The sequence below is a fragment of the Camelina sativa genome, chromosome 18 (assembly GCF_030686135.1).
Source record: "Camelina sativa cultivar CO46 ecotype springtype chromosome 18, ASM3068613v1".
NCBI classification, from domain to species: Eukaryota; Viridiplantae; Streptophyta; class Magnoliopsida; order Brassicales; family Brassicaceae; genus Camelina; species Camelina sativa.
Window position 1 is genome coordinate 9,077,022 of NC_141897.1, and position 25,628 is coordinate 9,102,649.

The 25,628-nt window shown below is 43.7% G+C and overlaps 3 non-coding genes and 47 pseudogenes across 3 annotated transcripts; all 50 read right to left on the reverse strand.

The window, feature by feature from the left end:
- Positions 1-251: 251 nt before the first annotated feature.
- LOC147922125 (5S ribosomal RNA) lies at positions 252-370 on the reverse strand (annotated as a pseudogene).
- Positions 371-765: 395 nt separating this feature from the next.
- LOC147922126 (5S ribosomal RNA) lies at positions 766-884 on the reverse strand (annotated as a pseudogene).
- Positions 885-1,279: 395 nt separating this feature from the next.
- LOC147922127 (5S ribosomal RNA) lies at positions 1,280-1,398 on the reverse strand (annotated as a pseudogene).
- A 395-nt stretch (positions 1,399-1,793) lies between these two features.
- LOC147922128 (5S ribosomal RNA) lies at positions 1,794-1,912 on the reverse strand (annotated as a pseudogene).
- A 387-nt stretch (positions 1,913-2,299) lies between these two features.
- LOC147922129 (5S ribosomal RNA) lies at positions 2,300-2,418 on the reverse strand (annotated as a pseudogene).
- A 395-nt stretch (positions 2,419-2,813) lies between these two features.
- On the reverse strand, positions 2,814-2,932 carry LOC147922130 (5S ribosomal RNA; annotated as a pseudogene).
- Positions 2,933-3,319: 387 nt separating this feature from the next.
- LOC147922131 (5S ribosomal RNA) lies at positions 3,320-3,438 on the reverse strand (annotated as a pseudogene).
- A 395-nt stretch (positions 3,439-3,833) lies between these two features.
- On the reverse strand, positions 3,834-3,952 carry LOC147922132 (5S ribosomal RNA; annotated as a pseudogene).
- Positions 3,953-4,347: 395 nt separating this feature from the next.
- LOC147922133 (5S ribosomal RNA) lies at positions 4,348-4,466 on the reverse strand (annotated as a pseudogene).
- Positions 4,467-4,853: 387 nt separating this feature from the next.
- LOC147922134 (5S ribosomal RNA) lies at positions 4,854-4,972 on the reverse strand (annotated as a pseudogene).
- A 395-nt stretch (positions 4,973-5,367) lies between these two features.
- Positions 5,368-5,486, reverse strand: LOC147922135 (5S ribosomal RNA; annotated as a pseudogene).
- A 395-nt stretch (positions 5,487-5,881) lies between these two features.
- On the reverse strand, positions 5,882-6,000 carry LOC147922136 (5S ribosomal RNA; annotated as a pseudogene).
- A 387-nt stretch (positions 6,001-6,387) lies between these two features.
- Positions 6,388-6,506, reverse strand: LOC147922137 (5S ribosomal RNA; annotated as a pseudogene).
- A 395-nt stretch (positions 6,507-6,901) lies between these two features.
- LOC147922138 (5S ribosomal RNA) lies at positions 6,902-7,020 on the reverse strand (annotated as a pseudogene).
- A 387-nt stretch (positions 7,021-7,407) lies between these two features.
- On the reverse strand, positions 7,408-7,526 carry LOC147922139 (5S ribosomal RNA; annotated as a pseudogene).
- Positions 7,527-7,921: 395 nt separating this feature from the next.
- Positions 7,922-8,040, reverse strand: LOC147922140 (5S ribosomal RNA; annotated as a pseudogene).
- Positions 8,041-8,436: 396 nt separating this feature from the next.
- On the reverse strand, positions 8,437-8,555 carry LOC147922141 (5S ribosomal RNA; annotated as a pseudogene).
- A 387-nt stretch (positions 8,556-8,942) lies between these two features.
- On the reverse strand, positions 8,943-9,061 carry LOC147922142 (5S ribosomal RNA). The gene has a single exon (XR_015589598.1). It is a non-coding gene; the product is annotated as a 5S ribosomal RNA (ribosomal RNA).
- Positions 9,062-9,456: 395 nt separating this feature from the next.
- Positions 9,457-9,575, reverse strand: LOC147922143 (5S ribosomal RNA; annotated as a pseudogene).
- A 395-nt stretch (positions 9,576-9,970) lies between these two features.
- On the reverse strand, positions 9,971-10,089 carry LOC147922144 (5S ribosomal RNA; annotated as a pseudogene).
- Positions 10,090-10,484: 395 nt separating this feature from the next.
- LOC147922145 (5S ribosomal RNA) lies at positions 10,485-10,603 on the reverse strand (annotated as a pseudogene).
- Positions 10,604-10,998: 395 nt separating this feature from the next.
- LOC147922146 (5S ribosomal RNA) lies at positions 10,999-11,117 on the reverse strand (annotated as a pseudogene).
- A 395-nt stretch (positions 11,118-11,512) lies between these two features.
- LOC147922147 (5S ribosomal RNA) lies at positions 11,513-11,631 on the reverse strand (annotated as a pseudogene).
- A 395-nt stretch (positions 11,632-12,026) lies between these two features.
- On the reverse strand, positions 12,027-12,145 carry LOC147922148 (5S ribosomal RNA; annotated as a pseudogene).
- A 395-nt stretch (positions 12,146-12,540) lies between these two features.
- LOC147922149 (5S ribosomal RNA) lies at positions 12,541-12,659 on the reverse strand (annotated as a pseudogene).
- A 395-nt stretch (positions 12,660-13,054) lies between these two features.
- Positions 13,055-13,173, reverse strand: LOC147922150 (5S ribosomal RNA; annotated as a pseudogene).
- A 395-nt stretch (positions 13,174-13,568) lies between these two features.
- LOC147922151 (5S ribosomal RNA) lies at positions 13,569-13,687 on the reverse strand (annotated as a pseudogene).
- A 387-nt stretch (positions 13,688-14,074) lies between these two features.
- LOC147922152 (5S ribosomal RNA) lies at positions 14,075-14,193 on the reverse strand (annotated as a pseudogene).
- Positions 14,194-14,588: 395 nt separating this feature from the next.
- On the reverse strand, positions 14,589-14,707 carry LOC147922153 (5S ribosomal RNA; annotated as a pseudogene).
- A 387-nt stretch (positions 14,708-15,094) lies between these two features.
- Positions 15,095-15,213, reverse strand: LOC147922154 (5S ribosomal RNA; annotated as a pseudogene).
- A 395-nt stretch (positions 15,214-15,608) lies between these two features.
- LOC147922155 (5S ribosomal RNA) lies at positions 15,609-15,727 on the reverse strand (annotated as a pseudogene).
- A 395-nt stretch (positions 15,728-16,122) lies between these two features.
- On the reverse strand, positions 16,123-16,241 carry LOC147922156 (5S ribosomal RNA; annotated as a pseudogene).
- A 387-nt stretch (positions 16,242-16,628) lies between these two features.
- On the reverse strand, positions 16,629-16,747 carry LOC147922157 (5S ribosomal RNA; annotated as a pseudogene).
- A 395-nt stretch (positions 16,748-17,142) lies between these two features.
- On the reverse strand, positions 17,143-17,261 carry LOC147922158 (5S ribosomal RNA; annotated as a pseudogene).
- A 387-nt stretch (positions 17,262-17,648) lies between these two features.
- Positions 17,649-17,767, reverse strand: LOC147922159 (5S ribosomal RNA; annotated as a pseudogene).
- Positions 17,768-18,162: 395 nt separating this feature from the next.
- LOC147922160 (5S ribosomal RNA) lies at positions 18,163-18,281 on the reverse strand (annotated as a pseudogene).
- A 387-nt stretch (positions 18,282-18,668) lies between these two features.
- Positions 18,669-18,787, reverse strand: LOC147922161 (5S ribosomal RNA; annotated as a pseudogene).
- Positions 18,788-19,182: 395 nt separating this feature from the next.
- On the reverse strand, positions 19,183-19,301 carry LOC147922162 (5S ribosomal RNA; annotated as a pseudogene).
- Positions 19,302-19,688: 387 nt separating this feature from the next.
- Positions 19,689-19,807, reverse strand: LOC147922163 (5S ribosomal RNA; annotated as a pseudogene).
- A 395-nt stretch (positions 19,808-20,202) lies between these two features.
- Positions 20,203-20,321, reverse strand: LOC147922164 (5S ribosomal RNA; annotated as a pseudogene).
- Positions 20,322-20,716: 395 nt separating this feature from the next.
- Positions 20,717-20,835, reverse strand: LOC147922165 (5S ribosomal RNA; annotated as a pseudogene).
- A 395-nt stretch (positions 20,836-21,230) lies between these two features.
- Positions 21,231-21,349, reverse strand: LOC147922166 (5S ribosomal RNA; annotated as a pseudogene).
- A 387-nt stretch (positions 21,350-21,736) lies between these two features.
- On the reverse strand, positions 21,737-21,855 carry LOC147922167 (5S ribosomal RNA). Its single transcript, XR_015589599.1, has one exon. It is a non-coding gene; the product is annotated as a 5S ribosomal RNA (ribosomal RNA).
- Positions 21,856-22,250: 395 nt separating this feature from the next.
- Positions 22,251-22,369, reverse strand: LOC147922168 (5S ribosomal RNA; annotated as a pseudogene).
- A 395-nt stretch (positions 22,370-22,764) lies between these two features.
- LOC147922169 (5S ribosomal RNA) lies at positions 22,765-22,883 on the reverse strand (annotated as a pseudogene).
- A 395-nt stretch (positions 22,884-23,278) lies between these two features.
- Positions 23,279-23,397, reverse strand: LOC147922170 (5S ribosomal RNA; annotated as a pseudogene).
- Positions 23,398-23,792: 395 nt separating this feature from the next.
- LOC147922171 (5S ribosomal RNA) lies at positions 23,793-23,911 on the reverse strand (annotated as a pseudogene).
- A 387-nt stretch (positions 23,912-24,298) lies between these two features.
- On the reverse strand, positions 24,299-24,417 carry LOC147922172 (5S ribosomal RNA). The gene has a single exon (XR_015589600.1). It is a non-coding gene; the product is annotated as a 5S ribosomal RNA (ribosomal RNA).
- A 395-nt stretch (positions 24,418-24,812) lies between these two features.
- Positions 24,813-24,931, reverse strand: LOC147922173 (5S ribosomal RNA; annotated as a pseudogene).
- A 395-nt stretch (positions 24,932-25,326) lies between these two features.
- LOC147922174 (5S ribosomal RNA) lies at positions 25,327-25,445 on the reverse strand (annotated as a pseudogene).
- Positions 25,446-25,628: the final 183 nt, after the last annotated feature.

A 25,628-nucleotide genomic window follows, 5' to 3' on the forward strand; every position in this document is an offset into this window, starting at 1 on the left:
CATAATCTTGTACTCGTAGCTAATTGTGTCGCGATCACAAAAAAACATCTGAAACACTTTTAAACGTCAAAATTCGGCCTCCAGAATGGTCCAATGGTACGAAGACCCATTGCCTTGCCGGAAACACTCTTGGGGCTTTCCGAAAAGGTATTATGGGTCGCGTGGTTCCTCACGATGTAAAAGTTACGACGTTATGTTTGTACTATATAGGCTTACGCAACAACCAAAAAAAAAAAAAAAAAAAAGAGGGAGGGATGCAACACGAGGACTTCCCGGGAGGTCACTCATCCTAGTACTACTCTCGCCCATGCACGCTTAACTGCGTTGTTCTGATGGGATCCGGTGCATTAGTGCTGGTATGATCGCATCCGTTAGTATATATCATGCAATCGCATATATCGTTTTTTGAAAACTCAAGGGATCATTCAATGTGGGTCCCACTTTATATGTGGACCGGTTTATTCACCTTGGACGTGCTTCGAACCGCGAAAAACAAGAGATAACCATATCCGAACATAATCTTGTACTCGTAGCTAATTGTGTCGCGATCACAAAAAAACATCTGAAACACTTTTAAACGTCAAAATTCGGCCTCCAGAATGGTCCAATGGTACGAAGACCCATTGCCTTGCCGGAAACACTCTTGGGGCTTTCCGAAAAGGTATTATGGGTCGCGTGGTTCCTCACGATGTAAAAGTTACGACGTTATGTTTGTACTATATAGGCTTACGCAACAACCAAAAAAAAAAAAAAAAAAAAGAGGGAGGGATGCAACACGAGGACTTCCCGGGAGGTCACTCATCCTAGTACTACTCTCGCCCAAGCACGCTTAACTGCGTTGTTCTGATGGGATCCGGTGCATTAGTGCTGGTATGATCGCATCCGTTAGTATATATCATGCAATCGCATATATCGTTTTTTGAAAACTCAAGGGATCATTCAATGTGGGTCCCACTTTATATGTGGACCGGTTTATTCACCTTGGACGTGCTTCGAACCGCGAAAAACAAGAGATAACCATATCCGAACATAATCTTGTACTCGTAGCTAATTGTGTCGCGATCACAAAAAAACATCTGAAACACTTTTAAACGTCAAAATTCGGCCTCCAGAATGGTCCAATGGTACGAAGACCCATTGCCTTGCCGGAAACACTCTTGGGGCTTTCCGAAAAGGTATTATGGGTCGCGTGGTTCCTCACGATGTAAAAGTTACGACGTTATGTTTGTACTATATAGGCTTACGCAACAACCAAAAAAAAAAAAAAAAAAAAGAGGGAGGGATGCAACACGAGGACTTCCCGGGAGGTCACTCATCCTAGTACTACTCTCGCCCAAGCACGCTTAACTGCGTTGTTCTGATGGGATCCGGTGCATTAGTGCTGGTATGATCGCATCCGTTAGTATATATCATGCAATCGCATATATCGTTTTTTGAAAACTCAAGGGATCATTCAATGTGGGTCCCACTTTATATGTGGACCGGTTTATTCACCTTGGACGTGCTTCGAACCGCGAAAAACAAGAGATAACCATATCCGAACATAATCTTGTACTCGTAGCTAATTGTGTCGCGATCACAAAAAAACATCTGAAACACTTTTAAACGTCAAAATTCGGCCTCCAGAATGGTCCAATGGTACGAAGACCCATTGCCTTGCCGAAAACACTCTTGGGGCTTTCCGAAAAGGTATTATGGGTCGCGTGGTTCCTCACGATGTAAAAGTTACGACGTTATGTTTGTACTATATAGGCTTACGCAACAACCAAAAAAAAAAAAAAAAAAAAGAGGGAGGGATGCAACACGAGGACTTCCCGGGAGGTCACTCATCCTAGTACTACTCTCGCCCAAGCACGCTTAACTGCGTTGTTCTGATGGGATCCGGTGCATTAGTGCTGGTATGATCGCATCCGTTAGTATATATCATGCAATCGCATATATCGTTTTTTGAAAACTCAAGGGATCATTCAATGTGGGTCCCACTTGATATGTGGACCGGTTTATTCACCTTGGACGTGCTTCGAACCGCGAAAAACAAGAGATAACCATATCCGAACATAATTTTGTACTCGTAGCTAATTGTGTCGCGATCACAAAAAAACATCTGAAACACTTTTAAACGTCAAAATTCGGCATCCAGAATGGTCCAATGGGACGAAGACCCATTGCCTTGCCGGAAACACTCTTGGGGCTTTCCGAAAAGGTATTATGGGTCGCGTGGTTCCTCACGATGTAAAAGTTACGACGTTATGTTTGGACTATATAGGCTTACGCAACAACCAAAAAAAAAAAAGAGGGAGGGATGCAACACGAGGACTTCCCGGGAGGTCACTCATCCTAGTACTACTCTCGCCCAAGCACGCTTAACTGCGTTGTTCTGATGGGATCCGGTGCATTAGTGCTGGTATGATCGCATCCGTTAGTATATATCATGCAATCGCATATATCGTTTTTTGAAAACTCAAGGGATCATTCAATGTGGGTCCCACTTGATATGTGGACCGGTTTATTCACCTTGGACGTGCTTCGAACCGCGAAAAACAAGAGATAACCATATCCGAACATAATCTTGTACTCGTAGCTAATTGTGTCGCGATCACAAAAAAACATCTGAAACACTTTTAAACGTCAAAATTCGGCCTCCAGAATGGTCCAATGGTACGAAGACCCATTGCCTTGCCGGAAACACTCTTGGGGCTTTCCGAAAAGGTATTATGGGTCGCGTGGTTCCTCACGATGTAAAAGTTACGACGTTATGTTTGTACTATATAGGCTTACGCAACAACCAAAAAAAAAAAAAAAAAAAAGAGGGAGGGATGCAACACGAGGACTTCCCGGGAGGTCACTCATCCTAGTACTACTCTCGCCCAAGCACGCTTAACTGCGTTGTTCTGATGGGATCCGGTGCATTAGTGCTGGTATGATCGCATCCGTTAGTATATATCATGCAATCGCATATATCGTTTTTTGAAAACTCAAGGGATCATTCAATGTGGGTCCCACTTGATATGTGGACCGGTTTATTCACCTTGGACGTGCTTCGAACCGCGAAAAACAAGAGATAACCATATCCGAACATAATTTTGTACTCGTAGCTAATTGTGTCGCGATCACAAAAAAACATCTGAAACACTTTTAAACGTCAAAATTCGGCCTCCAGAATGGTCCAATGGGACGAAGACCCATTGCCTTGCCGGAAACACTCTTGGGGCTTTCCGAAAAGGTATTATGGGTCGCGTGGTTCCTCACGATGTAAAAGTTACGACGTTATGTTTGGACTATATAGGCTTACGCAACAACCAAAAAAAAAAAAGAGGGAGGGATGCAACACGAGGACTTCCCGGGAGGTCACTCATCCTAGTACTACTCTCGCCCAAGCACGCTTAACTGCGTTGTTCTGATGGGATCCGGTGCATTAGTGCTGGTATGATCGCATCCGTTAGTATATATCATGCAATCGCATATATCGTTTTTTGAAAACTCAAGGGATCATTCAATGTGGGTCCCACTTGATATGTGGACCGGTTTATTCACCTTGGACGTGCTTCGAACCGCGAAAAACAAGAGATAACCATATCCGAACATAATCTTGTACTCGTAGCTAATTGTGTCGCGATCACAAAAAAACATCTGAAACACTTTTAAACGTCAAAATTCGGCCTCCAGAATGGTCCAATGGTACGAAGACCCATTGCCTTGCCGGAAACACTCTTGGGGCTTTCCGAAAAGGTATTATGGGTCGCGTGGTTCCTCACGATGTAAAAGTTACGACGTTATGTTTGTACTATATAGGCTTACGCAACAACCAAAAAAAAAAAAAAAAAAAAGAGGGAGGGATGCAACACGAGGACTTCCCGGGAGGTCACTCATCCTAGTACTACTCTCGCCCAAGCACGCTTAACTGCGTTGTTCTGATGGGATCCGGTGCATTAGTGCTGGTATGATCGCATCCGTTAGTATATATCATGCAATCGCATATATCGTTTTTTGAAAACTCAAGGGATCATTCAATGTGGGTCCCACTTGATATGTGGACCGGTTTATTCACCTTGGACGTGCTTCGAACCGCGAAAAACAAGAGATAACCATATCCGAACATAATCTTGTACTCGTAGCTAATTGTGTCGCGATCACAAAAAAACATCTGAAACACTTTTAAACGTCAAAATTCGGCCTCCAGAATGGTCCAATGGTACGAAGACCCATTGCCTTGCCGGAAACACTCTTGGGGCTTTCCGAAAAGGTATTATGGGTCGCGTGGTTCCTCACGATGTAAAAGTTACGACGTTATGTTTGTACTATATAGGCTTACGCAACAACCAAAAAAAAAAAAAAAAAAAAGAGGGAGGGATGCAACACGAGGACTTCCCGGGAGGTCACTCATCCTAGTACTACTCTCGCCCAAGCACGCTTAACTGCGTTGTTCTGATGGGATCCGGTGCATTAGTGCTGGTATGATCGCATCCGTTAGTATATATCATGCAATCGCATATATCGTTTTTTGAAAACTCAAGGGATCATTCAATGTGGGTCCCACTTGATATGTGGACCGGTTTATTCACCTTGGACGTGCTTCGAACCGCGAAAAACAAGAGATAACCATATCCGAACATAATTTTGTACTCGTAGCTAATTGTGTCGCGATCACAAAAAAACATCTGAAACACTTTTAAACGTCAAAATTCGGCCTCCAGAATGGTCCAATGGGACGAAGACCCATTGCCTTGCCGGAAACACTCTTGGGGCTTTCCGAAAAGGTATTATGGGTCGCGTGGTTCCTCACGATGTAAAAGTTACGACGTTATGTTTGGACTATATAGGCTTACGCAACAACCAAAAAAAAAAAAGAGGGAGGGATGCAACACGAGGACTTCCCGGGAGGTCACTCATCCTAGTACTACTCTCGCCCAAGCACGCTTAACTGCGTTGTTCTGATGGGATCCGGTGCATTAGTGCTGGTATGATCGCATCCGTTAGTATATATCATGCAATCGCATATATCGTTTTTTGAAAACTCAAGGGATCATTCAATGTGGGTCCCACTTGATATGTGGACCGGTTTATTCACCTTGGACGTGCTTCGAACCGCGAAAAACAAGAGATAACCATATCCGAACATAATCTTGTACTCGTAGCTAATTGTGTCGCGATCACAAAAAAACATCTGAAACACTTTTAAACGTCAAAATTCGGCCTCCAGAATGGTCCAATGGTACGAAGACCCATTGCCTTGCCGGAAACACTCTTGGGGCTTTCCGAAAAGGTATTATGGGTCGCGTGGTTCCTCACGATGTAAAAGTTACGACGTTATGTTTGTACTATATAGGCTTACGCAACAACCAAAAAAAAAAAAAAAAAAAAGAGGGAGGGATGCAACACGAGGACTTCCCGGGAGGTCACTCATCCTAGTACTACTCTCGCCCATGCACGCTTAACTGCGTTGTTCTGATGGGATCCGGTGCATTAGTGCTGGTATGATCGCATCCGTTAGTATATATCATGCAATCGCATATATCGTTTTTTGAAAACTCAAGGGATCATTCAATGTGGGTCCCACTTTATATGTGGACCGGTTTATTCACCTTGGACGTGCTTCGAACCGCGAAAAACAAGAGATAACCATATCCGAACATAATCTTGTACTCGTAGCTAATTGTGTCGCGATCACAAAAAAACATCTGAAACACTTTTAAACGTCAAAATTCGGCCTCCAGAATGGTCCAATGGTACGAAGACCCATTGCCTTGCCGAAAACACTCTTGGGGCTTTCCGAAAAGGTATTATGGGTCGCGTGGTTCCTCACGATGTAAAAGTTACGACGTTATGTTTGTACTATATAGGCTTACGCAACAACCAAAAAAAAAAAAAAAAAAAAGAGGGAGGGATGCAACACGAGGACTTCCCGGGAGGTCACTCATCCTAGTACTACTCTCGCCCAAGCACGCTTAACTGCGTTGTTCTGATGGGATCCGGTGCATTAGTGCTGGTATGATCGCATCCGTTAGTATATATCATGCAATCGCATATATCGTTTTTTGAAAACTCAAGGGATCATTCAATGTGGGTCCCACTTGATATGTGGACCGGTTTATTCACCTTGGACGTGCTTCGAACCGCGAAAAACAAGAGATAACCATATCCGAACATAATTTTGTACTCGTAGCTAATTGTGTCGCGATCACAAAAAAACATCTGAAACACTTTTAAACGTCAAAATTCGGCATCCAGAATGGTCCAATGGGACGAAGACCCATTGCCTTGCCGGAAACACTCTTGGGGCTTTCCGAAAAGGTATTATGGGTCGCGTGGTTCCTCACGATGTAAAAGTTACGACGTTATGTTTGGACTATATAGGCTTACGCAACAACCAAAAAAAAAAAAGAGGGAGGGATGCAACACGAGGACTTCCCGGGAGGTCACTCATCCTAGTACTACTCTCGCCCAAGCACGCTTAACTGCGTTGTTCTGATGGGATCCGGTGCATTAGTGCTGGTATGATCGCATCCGTTAGTATATATCATGCAATCGCATATATCGTTTTTTGAAAACTCAAGGGATCATTCAATGTGGGTCCCACTTGATATGTGGACCGGTTTATTCACCTTGGACGTGCTTCGAACCGCGAAAAACAAGAGATAACCATATCCGAACATAATCTTGTACTCGTAGCTAATTGTGTCGCGATCACAAAAAAACATCTGAAACACTTTTAAACGTCAAAATTCGGCCTCCAGAATGGTCCAATGGTACGAAGACCCATTGCCTTGCCGGAAACACTCTTGGGGCTTTCCGAAAAGGTATTATGGGTCGCGTGGTTCCTCACGATGTAAAAGTTACGACGTTATGTTTGTACTATATAGGCTTACGCAACAACCAAAAAAAAAAAAAAAAAAAAGAGGGAGGGATGCAACACGAGGACTTCCCGGGAGGTCACTCATCCTAGTACTACTCTCGCCCAAGCACGCTTAACTGCGTTGTTCTGATGGGATCCGGTGCATTAGTGCTGGTATGATCGCATCCGTTAGTATATATCATGCAATCGCATATATCGTTTTTTGAAAACTCAAGGGATCATTCAATGTGGGTCCCACTTGATATGTGGACCGGTTTATTCACCTTGGACGTGCTTCGAACCGCGAAAAACAAGAGATAACCATATCCGAACATAATTTTGTACTCGTAGCTAATTGTGTCGCGATCACAAAAAAACATCTGAAACACTTTTAAACGTCAAAATTCGGCCTCCAGAATGGTCCAATGGGACGAAGACCCATTGCCTTGCCGGAAACACTCTTGGGGCTTTCCGAAAAGGTATTATGGGTCGCGTGGTTCCTCACGATGTAAAAGTTACGACGTTATGTTTGGACTATATAGGCTTACGCAACAACCAAAAAAAAAAAAGAGGGAGGGATGCAACACGAGGACTTCCCGGGAGGTCACTCATCCTAGTACTACTCTCGCCCAAGCACGCTTAACTGCGTTGTTCTGATGGGATCCGGTGCATTAGTGCTGGTATGATCGCATCCGTTAGTATATATCATGCAATCGCATATATCGTTTTTTGAAAACTCAAGGGATCATTCAATGTGGGTCCCACTTGATATGTGGACCGGTTTATTCACCTTGGACGTGCTTCGAACCGCGAAAAACAAGAGATAACCATATCCGAACATAATCTTGTACTCGTAGCTAATTGTGTCGCGATCACAAAAAAACATCTGAAACACTTTTAAACGTCAAAATTCGGCCTCCAGAATGGTCCAATGGTACGAAGACCCATTGCCTTGCCGGAAACACTCTTGGGGCTTTCCGAAAAGGTATTATGGGTCGCGTGGTTCCTCACGATGTAAAAGTTACGACGTTATGTTTGTACTATATAGGCTTACGCAACAACCAAAAAAAAAAAAAAAAAAAAGAGGGAGGGATGCAACACGAGGACTTCCCGGGAGGTCACTCATCCTAGTACTACTCTCGCCCATGCACGCTTAACTGCGTTGTTCTGATGGGATCCGGTGCATTAGTGCTGGTATGATCGCATCCGTTAGTATATATCATGCAATCGCATATATCGTTTTTTGAAAACTCAAGGGATCATTCAATGTGGGTCCCACTTTATATGTGGACCGGTTTATTCACCTTGGACGTGCTTCGAACCGCGAAAAACAAGAGATAACCATATCCGAACATAATCTTGTACTCGTAGCTAATTGTGTCGCGATCACAAAAAAACATCTGAAACACTTTTAAACGTCAAAATTCGGCCTCCAGAATGGTCCAATGGTACGAAGACCCATTGCCTTGCCGAAAACACTCTTGGGGCTTTCCGAAAAGGTATTATGGGTCGCGTGGTTCCTCACGATGTAAAAGTTACGACGTTATGTTTGTACTATATAGGCTTACGCAACAACCAAAAAAAAAAAAAAAAAAAAAGAGGGAGGGATGCAACACGAGGACTTCCCGGGAGGTCACTCATCCTAGTACTACTCTCGCCCAAGCACGCTTAACTGCGTTGTTCTGATGGGATCCGGTGCATTAGTGCTGGTATGATCGCATCTGTTAGTATATATCATGCAATCGCATATATCGTTTTTTGAAAACTCAAGGGATCATTCAATGTGGGTCCCACTTGATATGTGGACCGGTTTATTCACCTTGGACGTGCTTCGAACCGCGAAAAACAAGAGATAACCATATCCGAACATAATTTTGTACTCGTAGCTAATTGTGTCGCGATCACAAAAAAACATCCGAAACACTTTTAAACGTCAAAATTCGGCCTCCAGAATGGTCCAATGGGACGAAGACCCATTGCCTTGCCGGAAACACTCTTGGGGCTTTCCGAAAAGGTATTATGGGTCGCGTGGTTCCTCACGATGTAAAAGTTACGACGTTATGTTTGGACTATATAGGCTTACGCAACAACCAAAAAAAAAAAAGAGGGAGGGATGCAACACGAGGACTTCCCGGGAGGTCACCCATCCTAGTACTACTCTCGCCCAAGCACGCTTAACTGCGTTGTTCTGATGGGATCCGGTGCATTAGTGCTGGTATGATCGCATCCGTTAGTATATATCATGCAATCGCATATATCGTTTTTTGAAAACTCAAGGGATCATTCAATGTGGGTCCCACTTGATATGTGGACCGGTTTATTCACCTTGGACGTGCTTCGAACCGCGAAAAACAAGAGATAACCATATCCGAACATAATCTTGTACTCGTAGCTAATTGTGTCGCGATCACAAAAAAACATCTGAAACACTTTTAAACGTCAAAATTCGGCCTCCAGAATGGTCCAATGGTACGAAGACCCATTGCCTTGCCGGAAACACTCTTGGGGCTTTCCGAAAAGGTATTATGGGTCGCGTGGTTCCTCACGATGTAAAAGTTACGACGTTATGTTTGTACTATATAGGCTTACGCAACAACCAAAAAAAAAAAAAAAAAAAAGAGGGAGGGATGCAACACGAGGACTTCCCGGGAGGTCACTCATCCTAGTACTACTCTCGCCCATGCACGCTTAACTGCGTTGTTCTGATGGGATCCGGTGCATTAGTGCTGGTATGATCGCATCCGTTAGTATATATCATGCAATCGCATATATCGTTTTTTGAAAACTCAAGGGATCATTCAATGTGGGTCCCACTTTATATGTGGACCGGTTTATTCACCTTGGACGTGCTTCGAACCGCGAAAAACAAGAGATAACCATATCCGAACATAATCTTGTACTCGTAGCTAATTGTGTCGCGATCACAAAAAAACATCTGAAACACTTTTAAACGTCAAAATTCGGCCTCCAGAATGGTCCAATGGTACGAAGACCCATTGCCTTGCCGGAAACACTCTTGGGGCTTTCCGAAAAGGTATTATGGGTCGCGTGGTTCCTCACGATGTAAAAGTTACGACGTTATGTTTGTACTATATAGGCTTACGCAACAACCAAAAAAAAAAAAAAAAAAAAGAGGGAGGGATGCAACACGAGGACTTCCCGGGAGGTCACTCATCCTAGTACTACTCTCGCCCAAGCACGCTTAACTGCGTTGTTCTGATGGGATCCGGTGCATTAGTGCTGGTATGATCGCATCCGTTAGTATATATCATGCAATCGCATATATCGTTTTTTGAAAACTCAAGGGATCATTCAATGTGGGTCCCACTTTATATGTGGACCGGTTTATTCACCTTGGACGTGCTTCGAACCGCGAAAAACAAGAGATAACCATATCCGAACATAATCTTGTACTCGTAGCTAATTGTGTCGCGATCACAAAAAAACATCTGAAACACTTTTAAACGTCAAAATTCGGCCTCCAGAATGGTCCAATGGTACGAAGACCCATTGCCTTGCCGGAAACACTCTTGGGGCTTTCCGAAAAGGTATTATGGGTCGCGTGGTTCCTCACGATGTAAAAGTTACGACGTTATGTTTGTACTATATAGGCTTACGCAACAACCAAAAAAAAAAAAAAAAAAAAGAGGGAGGGATGCAACACGAGGACTTCCCGGGAGGTCACTCATCCTAGTACTACTCTCGCCCAAGCACGCTTAACTGCGTTGTTCTGATGGGATCCGGTGCATTAGTGCTGGTATGATCGCATCCGTTAGTATATATCATGCAATCGCATATATCGTTTTTTGAAAACTCAAGGGATCATTCAATGTGGGTCCCACTTTATATGTGGACCGGTTTATTCACCTTGGACGTGCTTCGAACCGCGAAAAACAAGAGATAACCATATCCGAACATAATCTTGTACTCGTAGCTAATTGTGTCGCGATCACAAAAAAACATCTGAAACACTTTTAAACGTCAAAATTCGGCCTCCAGAATGGTCCAATGGTACGAAGACCCATTGCCTTGCCGGAAACACTCTTGGGGCTTTCCGAAAAGGTATTATGGGTCGCGTGGTTCCTCACGATGTAAAAGTTACGACGTTATGTTTGTACTATATAGGCTTACGCAACAACCAAAAAAAAAAAAAAAAAAAAGAGGGAGGGATGCAACACGAGGACTTCCCGGGAGGTCACTCATCCTAGTACTACTCTCGCCCAAGCACGCTTAACTGCGTTGTTCTGATGGGATCCGGTGCATTAGTGCTGGTATGATCGCATCCGTTAGTATATATCATGCAATCGCATATATCGTTTTTTGAAAACTCAAGGGATCATTCAATGTGGGTCCCACTTTATATGTGGACCGGTTTATTCACCTTGGACGTGCTTCGAACCGCGAAAAACAAGAGATAACCATATCCGAACATAATCTTGTACTCGTAGCTAATTGTGTCGCGATCACAAAAAAACATCTGAAACACTTTTAAACGTCAAAATTCGGCCTCCAGAATGGTCCAATGGGACGAAGACCCATTGCCTTGCCGGAAACACTCTTGGGGCTTTCCGAAAAGGTATTATGGGTCGCGTGGTTCCTCACGATGTAAAAGTTACGACGTTATGTTTGTACTATATAGGCTTACGCAACAACCAAAAAAAAAAAAAAAAAAAAGAGGGAGGGATGCAACACGAGGACTTCCCGGGAGGTCACTCATCCTAGTACTACTCTCGCCCAAGCACGCTTAACTGCGTTGTTCTGATGGGATCCGGTGCATTAGTGCTGGTATGATCGCATCCGTTAGTATATATCATGCAATCGCATATATCGTTTTTTGAAAACTCAAGGGATCATTCAATGTGGGTCCCACTTTATATGTGGACCGGTTTATTCACCTTGGACGTGCTTCGAACCGCGAAAAACAAGAGATAACCATATCCGAACATAATCTTGTACTCGTAGCTAATTGTGTCGCGATCACAAAAAAACATCTGAAACACTTTTAAACGTCAAAATTCGGCCTCCAGAATGGTCCAATGGTACGAAGACCCATTGCCTTGCCGGAAACACTCTTGGGGCTTTCCGAAAAGGTATTATGGGTCGCGTGGTTCCTCACGATGTAAAAGTTACGACGTTATGTTTGTACTATATAGGCTTACGCAACAACCAAAAAAAAAAAAAAAAAAAAGAGGGAGGGATGCAACACGAGGACTTCCCGGGAGGTCACTCATCCTAGTACTACTCTCGCCCAAGCACGCTTAACTGCGTTGTTCTGATGGGATCCGGTGCATTAGTGCTGGTATGATCGCATCCGTTAGTATATATCATGCAATCGCATATATCGTTTTTTGAAAACTCAAGGGATCATTCAATGTGGGTCCCACTTTATATGTGGACCGGTTTATTCACCTTGGACGTGCTTCGAACCGCGAAAAACAAGAGATAACCATATCCGAACATAATCTTGTACTCGTAGCTAATTGTGTCGCGATCACAAAAAAACATCTGAAACACTTTTAAACGTCAAAATTCGGCCTCCAGAATGGTCCAATGGTACGAAGACCCATTGCCTTGCCGGAAACACTCTTGGGGCTTTCCGAAAAGGTATTATGGGTCGCGTGGTTCCTCACGATGTAAAAGTTACGACGTTATGTTTGTACTATATAGGCTTACGCAACAACCAAAAAAAAAAAAAAAAAAAAGAGGGAGGGATGCAACACGAGGACTTCCCGGGAGGTCACTCATCCTAGTACTACTCTCGCCCAAGCACGCTTAACTGCGTTGTTCTGATGGGATCCGGTGCATTAGTGCTGGTATGATCGCATCCGTTAGTATATATCATGCAATCGCATATATCGTTTTTTGAAAACTCAAGGGATCATTCAATGTGGGTCCCACTTTATATGTGGACCGGTTTATTCACCTTGGACGTGCTTCGAACCGCGAAAAACAAGAGATAACCATATCCGAACATAATCTTGTACTCGTAGCTAATTGTGTCGCGATCACAAAAAAACATCTGAAACACTTTTAAACGTCAAAATTCGGCCTCCAGAATGGTCCAATGGTACGAAGACCCATTGCCTTGCCGGAAACACTCTTGGGGCTTTCCGAAAAGGTATTATGGGTCGCGTGGTTCCTCACGATGTAAAAGTTACGACGTTATGTTTGTACTATATAGGCTTACGCAACAACCAAAAAAAAAAAAAAAAAAAAGAGGGAGGGATGCAACACGAGGACTTCCCGGGAGGTCACTCATCCTAGTACTACTCTCGCCCAAGCACGCTTAACTGCGTTGTTCTGATGGGATCCGGTGCATTAGTGCTGGTATGATCGCATCCGTTAGTATATATCATGCAATCGCATATATCGTTTTTTGAAAACTCAAGGGATCATTCAATGTGGGTCCCACTTTATATGTGGACCGGTTTATTCACCTTGGACGTGCTTCGAACCGCGAAAAACAAGAGATAACCATATCCGAACATAATCTTGTACTCGTAGCTAATTGTGTCGCGATCACAAAAAAACATCTGAAACACTTTTAAACGTCAAAATTCGGCCTCCAGAATGGTCCAATGGTACGAAGACCCATTGCCTTGCCGAAAACACTCTTGGGGCTTTCCGAAAAGGTATTATGGGTCGCGTGGTTCCTCACGATGTAAAAGTTACGACGTTATGTTTGTACTATATAGGCTTACGCAACAACCAAAAAAAAAAAAAAAAAAAAGAGGGAGGGATGCAACACGAGGACTTCCCGGGAGGTCACTCATCCTAGTACTACTCTCGCCCAAGCACGCTTAACTGCGTTGTTCTGATGGGATCCGGTGCATTAGTGCTGGTATGATCGCATCCGTTAGTATATATCATGCAATCGCATATATCGTTTTTTGAAAACTCAAGGGATCATTCAATGTGGGTCCCACTTGATATGTGGACCGGTTTATTCACCTTGGACGTGCTTCGAACCGCGAAAAACAAGAGATAACCATATCCGAACATAATTTTGTACTCGTAGCTAATTGTGTCGCGATCACAAAAAAACATCTGAAACACTTTTAAACGTCAAAATTCGGCATCCAGAATGGTCCAATGGGACGAAGACCCATTGCCTTGCCGGAAACACTCTTGGGGCTTTCCGAAAAGGTATTATGGGTCGCGTGGTTCCTCACGATGTAAAAGTTACGACGTTATGTTTGGACTATATAGGCTTACGCAACAACCAAAAAAAAAAAAGAGGGAGGGATGCAACACGAGGACTTCCCGGGAGGTCACTCATCCTAGTACTACTCTCGCCCAAGCACGCTTAACTGCGTTGTTCTGATGGGATCCGGTGCATTAGTGCTGGTATGATCGCATCCGTTAGTATATATCATGCAATCGCATATATCGTTTTTTGAAAACTCAAGGGATCATTCAATGTGGGTCCCACTTGATATGTGGACCGGTTTATTCACCTTGGACGTGCTTCGAACCGCGAAAAACAAGAGATAACCATATCCGAACATAATCTTGTACTCGTAGCTAATTGTGTCGCGATCACAAAAAAACATCTGAAACACTTTTAAACGTCAAAATTCGGCCTCCAGAATGGTCCAATGGTACGAAGACCCATTGCCTTGCCGGAAACACTCTTGGGGCTTTCCGAAAAGGTATTATGGGTCGCGTGGTTCCTCACGATGTAAAAGTTACGACGTTATGTTTGTACTATATAGGCTTACGCAACAACCAAAAAAAAAAAAAAAAAAAAGAGGGAGGGATGCAACACGAGGACTTCCCGGGAGGTCACTCATCCTAGTACTACTCTCGCCCAAGCACGCTTAACTGCGTTGTTCTGATGGGATCCGGTGCATTAGTGCTGGTATGATCGCATCCGTTAGTATATATCATGCAATCGCATATATCGTTTTTTGAAAACTCAAGGGATCATTCAATGTGGGTCCCACTTGATATGTGGACCGGTTTATTCACCTTGGACGTGCTTCGAACCGCGAAAAACAAGAGATAACCATATCCGAACATAATTTTGTACTCGTAGCTAATTGTGTCGCGATCACAAAAAAACATCTGAAACACTTTTAAACGTCAAAATTCGGCCTCCAGAATGGTCCAATGGGACGAAGACCCATTGCCTTGCCGGAAACACTCTTGGGGCTTTCCGAAAAGGTATTATGGGTCGCGTGGTTCCTCACGATGTAAAAGTTACGACGTTATGTTTGGACTATATAGGCTTACGCAACAACCAAAAAAAAAAAAGAGGGAGGGATGCAACACGAGGACTTCCCGGGAGGTCACTCATCCTAGTACTACTCTCGCCCAAGCACGCTTAACTGCGTTGTTCTGATGGGATCCGGTGCATTAGTGCTGGTATGATCGCATCCGTTAGTATATATCATGCAATCGCATATATCGTTTTTTGAAAACTCAAGGGATCATTCAATGTGGGTCCCACTTGATATGTGGACCGGTTTATTCACCTTGGACGTGCTTCGAACCGCGAAAAACAAGAGATAACCATATCCGAACATAATCTTGTACTCGTAGCTAATTGTGTCGCGATCACAAAAAAACATCTGAAACACTTTTAAACGTCAAAATTCGGCCTCCAGAATGGTCCAATGGAACGAAGACCCATTGCCTTGCCGGAAACACTCTTGGGGCTTTCCGAAAAGGTATTATGGGTCGCGTGGTTCCTCACGATGTAAAAGTTACGACGTTATGTTTGTACTATATAGGCTTACGCAACAACCAAAAAAAAAAAAAAAAAAAAGAGGGAGGGATGCAACACGAGGACTTCCCGGGAGGTCACTCATCCTAGTACTACTCTCGCCCAAGCACGCTTAACTGCGTTGTTCTGATGGGATCCGGTGCATTAGTGCTGGTATGATCGCATCCGTTAGTATATATCATGCAATCGCATATATCGTTTTTTGAAAACTCAAGGGATCATTCAATGTGGGTCCCACTTTATATGTGGACCGGTTTATTCACCTTGGACGTGCTTCGAACCGCGAAAAACAAGAGATAACCATATCCGAACATAATCTTGTACTCGTAGCTAATTGTGTCGCGATCACAAAAAAACATCTGAAACACTTTTAAACGTCAAAATTCGGCCTCCAGAATGGTCCAATGGTACGAAGACCCATTGCCTTGCCGAAAACACTCTTGGGGCTTTCCGAAAAGGTATTATGGGTCGCGTGGTTCCTCACGATGTAAAAGTTACGACGTTATGTTTGTACTATATAGGCTTACGCAACAACCAAAAAAAAAAAAAAAAAAAAGAGGGAGGGATGCAACACGAGGACTTCCCGGGAGGTCACTCATCCTAGTACTACTCTCGCCCAAGCACGCTTAACTGCGTTGTTCTGATGGGATCCGGTGCATTAGTGCTGGTATGATCGCATCCGTTAGTATATATCATGCAATCGCATATATCGTTTTTTGAAAACTCAAGGGATCATTCAATGTGGGTCCCACTTGATATGTGGACCGGTTTATTCACCTTGGACGTGCTTCGAACCGCGAAAAACAAGAGATAACCATATCCGAACATAATTTTGTACTCGTAGCTAATTGTGTCGCGATCACAAAAAAACATCTGAAACACTTTTAAACGTCAAAATTCGGCCTCCAGAATGGTCCAATGGGACGAAGACCCATTGCCTTGCCGGAAACACTCTTGGGGCTTTCCGAAAAGGTATTATGGGTCGCGTGGTTCCTCACGATGTAAAAGTTACGACGTTATGTTTGGACTATATAGGCTTACGCAACAACCAAAAAAAAAAAAGAGGGAGGGATGCAACACGAGGACTTCCCGGGAGGTCACTCATCCTAGTACTACTCTCGCCCAAGCACGCTTAACTGCGTTGTTCTGATGGGATCCGGTGCATTAGTGCTGGTATGATCGCATCCGTTAGTATATATCATGCAATCGCATATATCGTTTTTTGAAAACTCAAGGGATCATTCAATGTGGGTCCCACTTGATATGTGGACCGGTTTATTCACCTTGGACGTGCTTCGAACCGCGAAAAACAAGAGATAACCATATCCGAACATAATCTTGTACTCGTAGCTAATTGTGTCGCGATCACAAAAAAACATCTGAAACACTTTTAAACGTCAAAATTCGGCCTCCAGAATGGTCCAATGGTACGAAGACCCATTGCCTTGCCGGAAACACTCTTGGGGCTTTCCGAAAAGGTATTATGGGTCGCGTGGTTCCTCACGATGTAAAAGTTACGACGTTATGTTTGTACTATATAGGCTTACGCAACAACCAAAAAAAAAAAAAAAAAAAAGAGGGAGGGATGCAACACGAGGACTTCCCGGGAGGTCACTCATCCTAGTACTACTCTCGCCCAAGCACGCTTAACTGCGTTGTTCTGATGGGATCCGGTGCATTAGTGCTGGTATGATCGCATCCGTTAGTATATATCATGCAATCGCATATATCGTTTTTTGAAAACTCAAGGGATCATTCAATGTGGGTCCCACTTGATATGTGGACCGGTTTATTCACCTTGGACGTGCTTCGAACCGCGAAAAACAAGAGATAACCATATCCGAACATAATTTTGTACTCGTAGCTAATTGTGTCGCGATCACAAAAAAACATCTGAAACACTTTTAAACGTCAAAATTCGGCCTCCAGAATGGTCCAATGGGACGAAGACCCATTGCCTTGCCGGAAACACTCTTGGGGCTTTCCGAAAAGGTATTATGGGTCGCGTGGTTCCTCACGATGTAAAAGTTACGACGTTATGTTTGGACTATATAGGCTTACGCAACAACCAAAAAAAAAAAAGAGGGAGGGATGCAACACGAGGACTTCCCGGGAGGTCACTCATCCTAGTACTACTCTCGCCCAAGCACGCTTAACTGCGTTGTTCTGATGGGATCCGGTGCATTAGTGCTGGTATGATCGCATCCGTTAGTATATATCATGCAATCGCATATATCGTTTTTTGAAAACTCAAGGGATCATTCAATGTGGGTCCCACTTGATATGTGGACCGGTTTATTCACCTTGGACGTGCTTCGAACCGCGAAAAACAAGAGATAACCATATCCGAACATAATCTTGTACTCGTAGCTAATTGTGTCGCGATCACAAAAAAACATCTGAAACACTTTTAAACGTCAAAATTCGGCCTCCAGAATGGTCCAATGGTACGAAGACCCATTGCCTTGCCGGAAACACTCTTGGGGCTTTCCGAAAAGGTATTATGGGTCGCGTGGTTCCTCACGATGTAAAAGTTACGACGTTATGTTTGTACTATATAGGCTTACGCAACAACCAAAAAAAAAAAAAAAAAAAAGAGGGAGGGATGCAACACGAGGACTTCCCGGGAGGTCACTCATCCTAGTACTACTCTCGCCCAAGCACGCTTAACTGCGTTGTTCTGATGGGATCCGGTGCATTAGTGCTGGTATGATCGCATCCGTTAGTATATATCATGCAATCGCATATATCGTTTTTTGAAAACTCAAGGGATCATTCAATGTGGGTCCCACTTGATATGTGGACCGGTTTATTCACCTTGGACGTGCTTCGAACCGCGAAAAACAAGAGATAACCATATCCGAACATAATTTTGTACTCGTAGCTAATTGTGTCGCGATCACAAAAAAACATCTGAAACACTTTTAAACGTCAAAATTCGGCCTCCAGAATGGTCCAATGGGACGAAGACCCATTGCCTTGCCGGAAACACTCTTGGGGCTTTCCGAAAAGGTATTATGGGTCGCGTGGTTCCTCACGATGTAAAAGTTACGACGTTATGTTTGGACTATATAGGCTTACGCAACAACCAAAAAAAAAAAAGAGGGAGGGATGCAACACGAGGACTTCCCGGGAGGTCACTCATCCTAGTACTACTCTCGCCCAAGCACGCTTAACTGCGTTGTTCTGATGGGATCCGGTGCATTAGTGCTGGTATGATCGCATCCGTTAGTATATATCATGCAATCGCATATATCGTTTTTTGAAAACTCAAGGGATCATTCAATGTGGGTCCCACTTGATATGTGGACCGGTTTATTCACCTTGGACGTGCTTCGAACCGCGAAAAACAAGAGATAACCATATCCGAACATAATCTTGTACTCGTAGCTAATTGTGTCGCGATCACAAAAAAACATCTGAAACACTTTTAAACGTCAAAATTCGGCCTCCAGAATGGTCCAATGGTACGAAGACCCATTGCCTTGCCGGAAACACTCTTGGGGCTTTCCGAAAAGGTATTATGGGTCGCGTGGTTCCTCACGATGTAAAAGTTACGACGTTATGTTTGTACTATATAGGCTTACGCAACAACCAAAAAAAAAAAAAAAAAAAAGAGGGAGGGATGCAACACGAGGACTTCCCGGGAGGTCACTCATCCTAGTACTACTCTCGCCCAAGCACGCTTAACTGCGTTGTTCTGATGGGATCCGGTGCATTAGTGCTGGTATGATCGCATCCGTTAGTATATATCATGCAATCGCATATATCGTTTTTTGAAAACTCAAGGGATCATTCAATGTGGGTCCCACTTGATATGTGGACCGGTTTATTCACCTTGGACGTGCTTCGAACCGCGAAAAACAAGAGATAACCATATCCGAACATAATTTTGTACTCGTAGCTAATTGTGTCGCGATCACAAAAAAACATCTGAAACACTTTTAAACGTCAAAATTCGGCCTCCAGAATGGTCCAATGGGACGAAGACCCATTGCCTTGCCGGAAACACTCTTGGGGCTTTCCGAAAAGGTATTATGGGTCGCGTGGTTCCTCACGATGTAAAAGTTACGACGTTATGTTTGGACTATATAGGCTTACGCAACAACCAAAAAAAAAAAAGAGGGAGGGATGCAACACGAGGACTTCCCGGGAGGTCACTCATCCTAGTACTACTCTCGCCCAAGCACGCTTAACTGCGTTGTTCTGATGGGATCCGGTGCATTAGTGCTGGTATGATCGCATCCGTTAGTATATATCATGCAATCGCATATATCGTTTTTTGAAAACTCAAGGGATCATTCAATGTGGGTCCCACTTGATATGTGGACCGGTTTATTCACCTTGGACGTGCTTCGAACCGCGAAAAACAAGAGATAACCATATCCGAACATAATCTTGTACTCGTAGCTAATTGTGTCGCGATCACAAAAAAACATCTGAAACACTTTTAAACGTCAAAATTCGGCCTCCAGAATGGTCCAATGGTACGAAGACCCATTGCCTTGCCGGAAACACTCTTGGGGCTTTCCGAAAAGGTATTATGGGTCGCGTGGTTCCTCACGATGTAAAAGTTACGACGTTATGTTTGTACTATATAGGCTTACGCAACAACCAAAAAAAAAAAAAAAAAAAAGAGGGAGGGATGCAACACGAGGACTTCCCGGGAGGTCACTCATCCTAGTACTACTCTCGCCCAAGCACGCTTAACTGCGTTGTTCTGATGGGATCCGGTGCATTAGTGCTGGTATGATCGCATCCGTTAGTATATATCATGCAATCGCATATATCGTTTTTTGAAAACTCAAGGGATCATTCAATGTGGGTCCCACTTGATATGTGGACCGGTTTATTCACCTTGGACGTGCTTCGAACCGCGAAAAACAAGAGATAACCATATCCGAACATAATCTTGTACTCGTAGCTAATTGTGTCGCGATCACAAAAAAACATCTGAAACACTTTTAAACGTCAAAATTCGGCCTCCAGAATGGTCCAATGGTACGAAGACCCATTGCCTTGCCGAAAACACTCTTGGGGCTTTCCGAAAAGGTATTATGGGTCGCGTGGTTCCTCACGATGTAAAAGTTACGACGTTATGTTTGTACTATATAGGCTTACGCAACAACCAAAAAAAAAAAAAAAAAAAAGAGGGAGGGATGCAACACGAGGACTTCCCGGGAGGTCACTCATCCTAGTACTACTCTCGCCCAAGCACGCTTAACTGCGTTGTTCTGATGGGATCCGGTGCATTAGTGCTGGTATGATCGCATCCGTTAGTATATATCATGCAATCGCATATATCGTTTTTTGAAAACTCAAGGGATCATTCAATGTGGGTCCCACTTGATATGTGGACCGGTTTATTCACCTTGGACGTGCTTCGAACCGCGAAAAACAAGAGATAACCATATCCGAACATAATCTTGTACTCGTAGCTAATTGTGTCGCGATCACAAAAAAACATCTGAAACACTTTTAAACGTCAAAATTCGGCCTCCAGAATGGTCCAATGGTACGAAGACCCATTGCCTTGCCGAAAACACTCTTGGGGCTTTCCGAAAAGGTATTATAGGTCGCGTGGTTCCTCACGATGTAAAAGTTACGACGTTATGTTTGTACTATATAGGCTTACGCAACAACCAAAAAAAAAAAAAAAAAAAAGAGGGAGGGATGCAACACGAGGACTTCCCGGGAGGTCACTCATCCTAGTACTACTCTCGCCCAAGCACGCTTAACTGCGTTGTTCTGATGGGATCCGGTGCATTAGTGCTGGTATGATCGCATCCGTTAGTATATATCATGCAATCGCATATATCGTTTTTTGAAAACTCAAGGGATCATTCAATGTGGGTCCCACTTGATATGTGGACCGGTTTATTCACCTTGGACGTGCTTCGAACCGCGAAAAACAAGAGATAACCATATCCGAACATAATTTTGTACTCGTAGCTAATTGTGTCGCGATCACAAAAAAACATCCGAAACACTTTTAAACGTCAAAATTCGGCCTCCAGAATGGTCCAATGGGACGAAGACCCATTGCCTTGCCGGAAACACTCTTGGGGCTTTCCGAAAAGGTATTATGGGTCGCGTGGTTCCTCACGATGTAAAAGTTACGACGTTATGTTTGGACTATATAGGCTTACGCAACAACCAAAAAAAAAAAAGAGGGAGGGATGCAACACGAGGACTTCCCGGGAGGTCACCCATCCTAGTACTACTCTCGCCCAAGCACGCTTAACTGCGTTGTTCTGATGGGATCCGGTGCATTAGTGCTGGTATGATCGCATCCGTTAGTATATATCATGCAATCGCATATATCGTTTTTTGAAAACTCAAGGGATCATTCAATGTGGGTCCCACTTGATATGTGGACCGGTTTATTCACCTTGGACGTGCTTCGAACCGCGAAAAACAAGAGATAACCATATCCGAACATAATCTTGTACTCGTAGCTAATTGTGTCGCGATCACAAAAAAACATCTGAAACACTTTTAAACGTCAAAATTCGGCCTCCAGAATGGTCCAATGGTACGAAGACCCATTGCCTTGCCGAAAACACTCTTGGGGCTTTCCGAAAAGGTATTATGGGTCGCGTGGTTCCTCACGATGTAAAAGTTACGACGTTATGTTTGTACTATATAGGCTTACGCAACAACCAAAAAAAAAAAAAAAAAAAAGAGGGAGGGATGCAACACGAGGACTTCCCGGGAGGTCACTCATCCTAGTACTACTCTCGCCCAAGCACGCTTAACTGCGTTGTTCTGATGGGATCCGGTGCATTAGTGCTGGTATGATCGCATCCGTTAGTATATATCATGCAATCGCATATATCGTTTTTTGAAAACTCAAGGGATCATTCAATGTGGGTCCCACTTGATATGTGGACCGGTTTATTCACCTTGGACGTGCTTCGAACCGCGAAAAACAAGAGATAACCATATCCGAACATAATCTTGTACTCGTAGCTAATTGTGTCGCGATCACAAAAAAACATCTGAAACACTTTTAAACGTCAAAATTCGGCCTCCAGAATGGTCCAATGGTACGAAGACCCATTGCCTTGCCGAAAACACTCTTGGGGCTTTCCGAAAAGGTATTATAGGTCGCGTGGTTCCTCACGATGTAAAAGTTACGACGTTATGTTTGTACTATATAGGCTTACGCAACAACCAAAAAAAAAAAAAAAAAAAAGAGGGAGGGATGCAACACGAGGACTTCCCGGGAGGTCACTCATCCTAGTACTACTCTCGCCCAAGCACGCTTAACTGCGTTGTTCTGATGGGATCCGGTGCATTAGTGCTGGTATGATCGCATCCGTTAGTATATATCATGCAATCGCATATATCGTTTTTTGAAAACTCAAGGGATCATTCAATGTGGGTCCCACTTGATATGTGGACCGGTTTATTCACCTTGGACGTGCTTCGAACCGCGAAAAACAAGAGATAACCATATCCGAACATAATCTTGTACTCGTAGCTAATTGTGTCGCGATCACAAAAAAACATCTGAAACACTTTTAAACGTCAAAATTCGGCCTCCAGAATGGTCCAATGGTACGAAGACCCATTGCCTTGCCGGAAACACTCTTGGGGCTTTCCGAAAAGGTATTATGGGTCGCGTGGTTCCTCACGATGTAAAAGTTACGACGTTATGTTTGTACTATATAGGCTTACGCAACAACCAAAAAAAAAAAAAAAAAAAAGAGGGAGGGATGCAACACGAGGACTTCCCGGGAGGTCACTCATCCTAGTACTACTCTCGCCCAAGCACGCTTAACTGCGTTGTTCTGATGGGATCCGGTGCATTAGTGCTGGTATGATCGCATCCGTTAGTATATATCATGCAATCGCATATATCGTTTTTTGAAAACTCAAGGGATCATTCAATGTGGGTCCCACTTGATATGTGGACCGGTTTATTCACCTTGGACGTGCTTCGAACCGCGAAAAACAAGAGATAACCATATCCGAACATAATTTTGTACTCGTAGCTAATTGTGTCGCGATCACAAAAAAACATCTGAAACACTTTTAAACGTCAAAATTCGGCCTCCAGAATGGTCCAATGGTACGAAGACCCATTGCCTTGCCGAAAACACTCTTGGGGCTTTCCGAAAAGGTATTATAGGTCGCGTGGTTCCTCACGATGTAAAAGTTACGACGTTATGTTTGTACTATATAGGCTTACGCAACAACCAAAAAAAAAAAAAAAAAAAAGAGGGAGGGATGCAACACGAGGACTTCCCGGGAGGTCACTCATCCTAGTACTACTCTCGCCCAAGCACGCTTAACTGCGTTGTTCTGATGGGATCCGGTGCATTAGTGCTGGTATGATCGCATCCGTTAGTATATATCATGCAATCGCATATATCGTTTTTTGAAAACTCAAGGGATCATTCAATGTGGGTCCCACTTGATATGTGGACCGGTTTATTCACCTTGGACGTGCTTCGAACCGCGAAAAACAAGAGATAACCATATCCGAACATAATTTTGTACTCGTAGCTAATTGTGTCGCGATCACAAAAAAACATCCGAAACACTTTTAAACGTCAAAATTCGGCCTCCAGAATGGTCCAATGGGACGAAGACCCATTGCCTTGCCGGAAACACTCTTGGGGCTTTCCGAAAAGGTATTATGGGTCGCGTGGTTCCTCACGATGTAAAAGTTACGACGTTATGTTTGGACTATATAGGCTTACGCAACAACCAAAAAAAAAAAAGAGGGAGGGATGCAACACGAGGACTTCCCGGGAGGTCACCCATCCTAGTACTACTCTCGCCCAAGCACGCTTAACTGCGTTGTTCTGATGGGATCCGGTGCATTAGTGCTGGTATGATCGCATCCGTTAGTATATATCATGCAATCGCATATATCGTTTTTTGAAAACTCAAGGGATCATTCAATGTGGGTCCCACTTGATATGTGGACCGGTTTATTCACCTTGGACGTGCTTCGAACCGCGAAAAACAAGAGATAACCATATCCGAACATAATCTTGTACTCGTAGCTAATTGTGTCGCGATCACAAAAAAACATCTGAAACACTTTTAAACGTCAAAATTCGGCCTCCAGAATGGTCCAATGGTACGAAGACCCATTGCCTTGCCGGAAACACTCTTGGGGCTTTCCGAAAAGGTATTATGGGTCGCGTGGTTCCTCACGATGTAAAAGTTACGACGTTATGTTTGTACTATATAGGCTTACGCAACAACCAAAAAAAAAAAAAAAAAAAAGAGGGAGGGATGCAACACGAGGACTTCCCGGGAGGTCACTCATCCTAGTACTACTCTCGCCCAAGCACGCTTAACTGCGTTGTTCTGATGGGATCCGGTGCATTAGTGCTGGTATGATCGCATCCGTTAGTATATATCATGCAATCGCATATATCGTTTTTTGAAAACTCAAGGGATCATTCAATGTGGGTCCCACTTTATATGTGGACCGGTTTATTCACCTTGGACGTGCTTCGAACCGCGAAAAACAAGAGATAACCATATCCGAACATAATCTTGTACTCGTAGCTAATTGTGTCGCGATCACAAAAAAACATCTGAAACACTTTTAAACGTCAAAATTCGGCCTCCAGAATGGTCCAATGGTACGAAGACCCATTGCCTTGCCGAAAACACTCTTGGGGCTTTCCGAAAAGGTATTATGGGTCGCGTGGTTCCTCACGATGTAAAAGTTACGATGTTATGTTTGTACTATATAGGCTTACGCAACAACCAAAAAAAAAAAAAAAAAAAAGAGGGAGGGATGCAACACGAGGACTTCCCGGGAGGTCACTCATCCTAGTACTACTCTCGCCCAAGCACGCTTAACTGCGTTGTTCTGATGGGATCCGGTGCATTAGTGCTGGTATGATCGCATCCGTTAGTATATATCATGCAATCGCATATATCGTTTTTTGAAAACTCAAGGGATCATTCAATGTGGGTCCCACTTGATATGTGGACCGGTTTATTCACCTTGGACGTGCTTCGAACCGCGAAAAACAAGAGATAACCATATCCGAACATAATTTTGTACTCGTAGCTAATTGTGTCGCGATCACA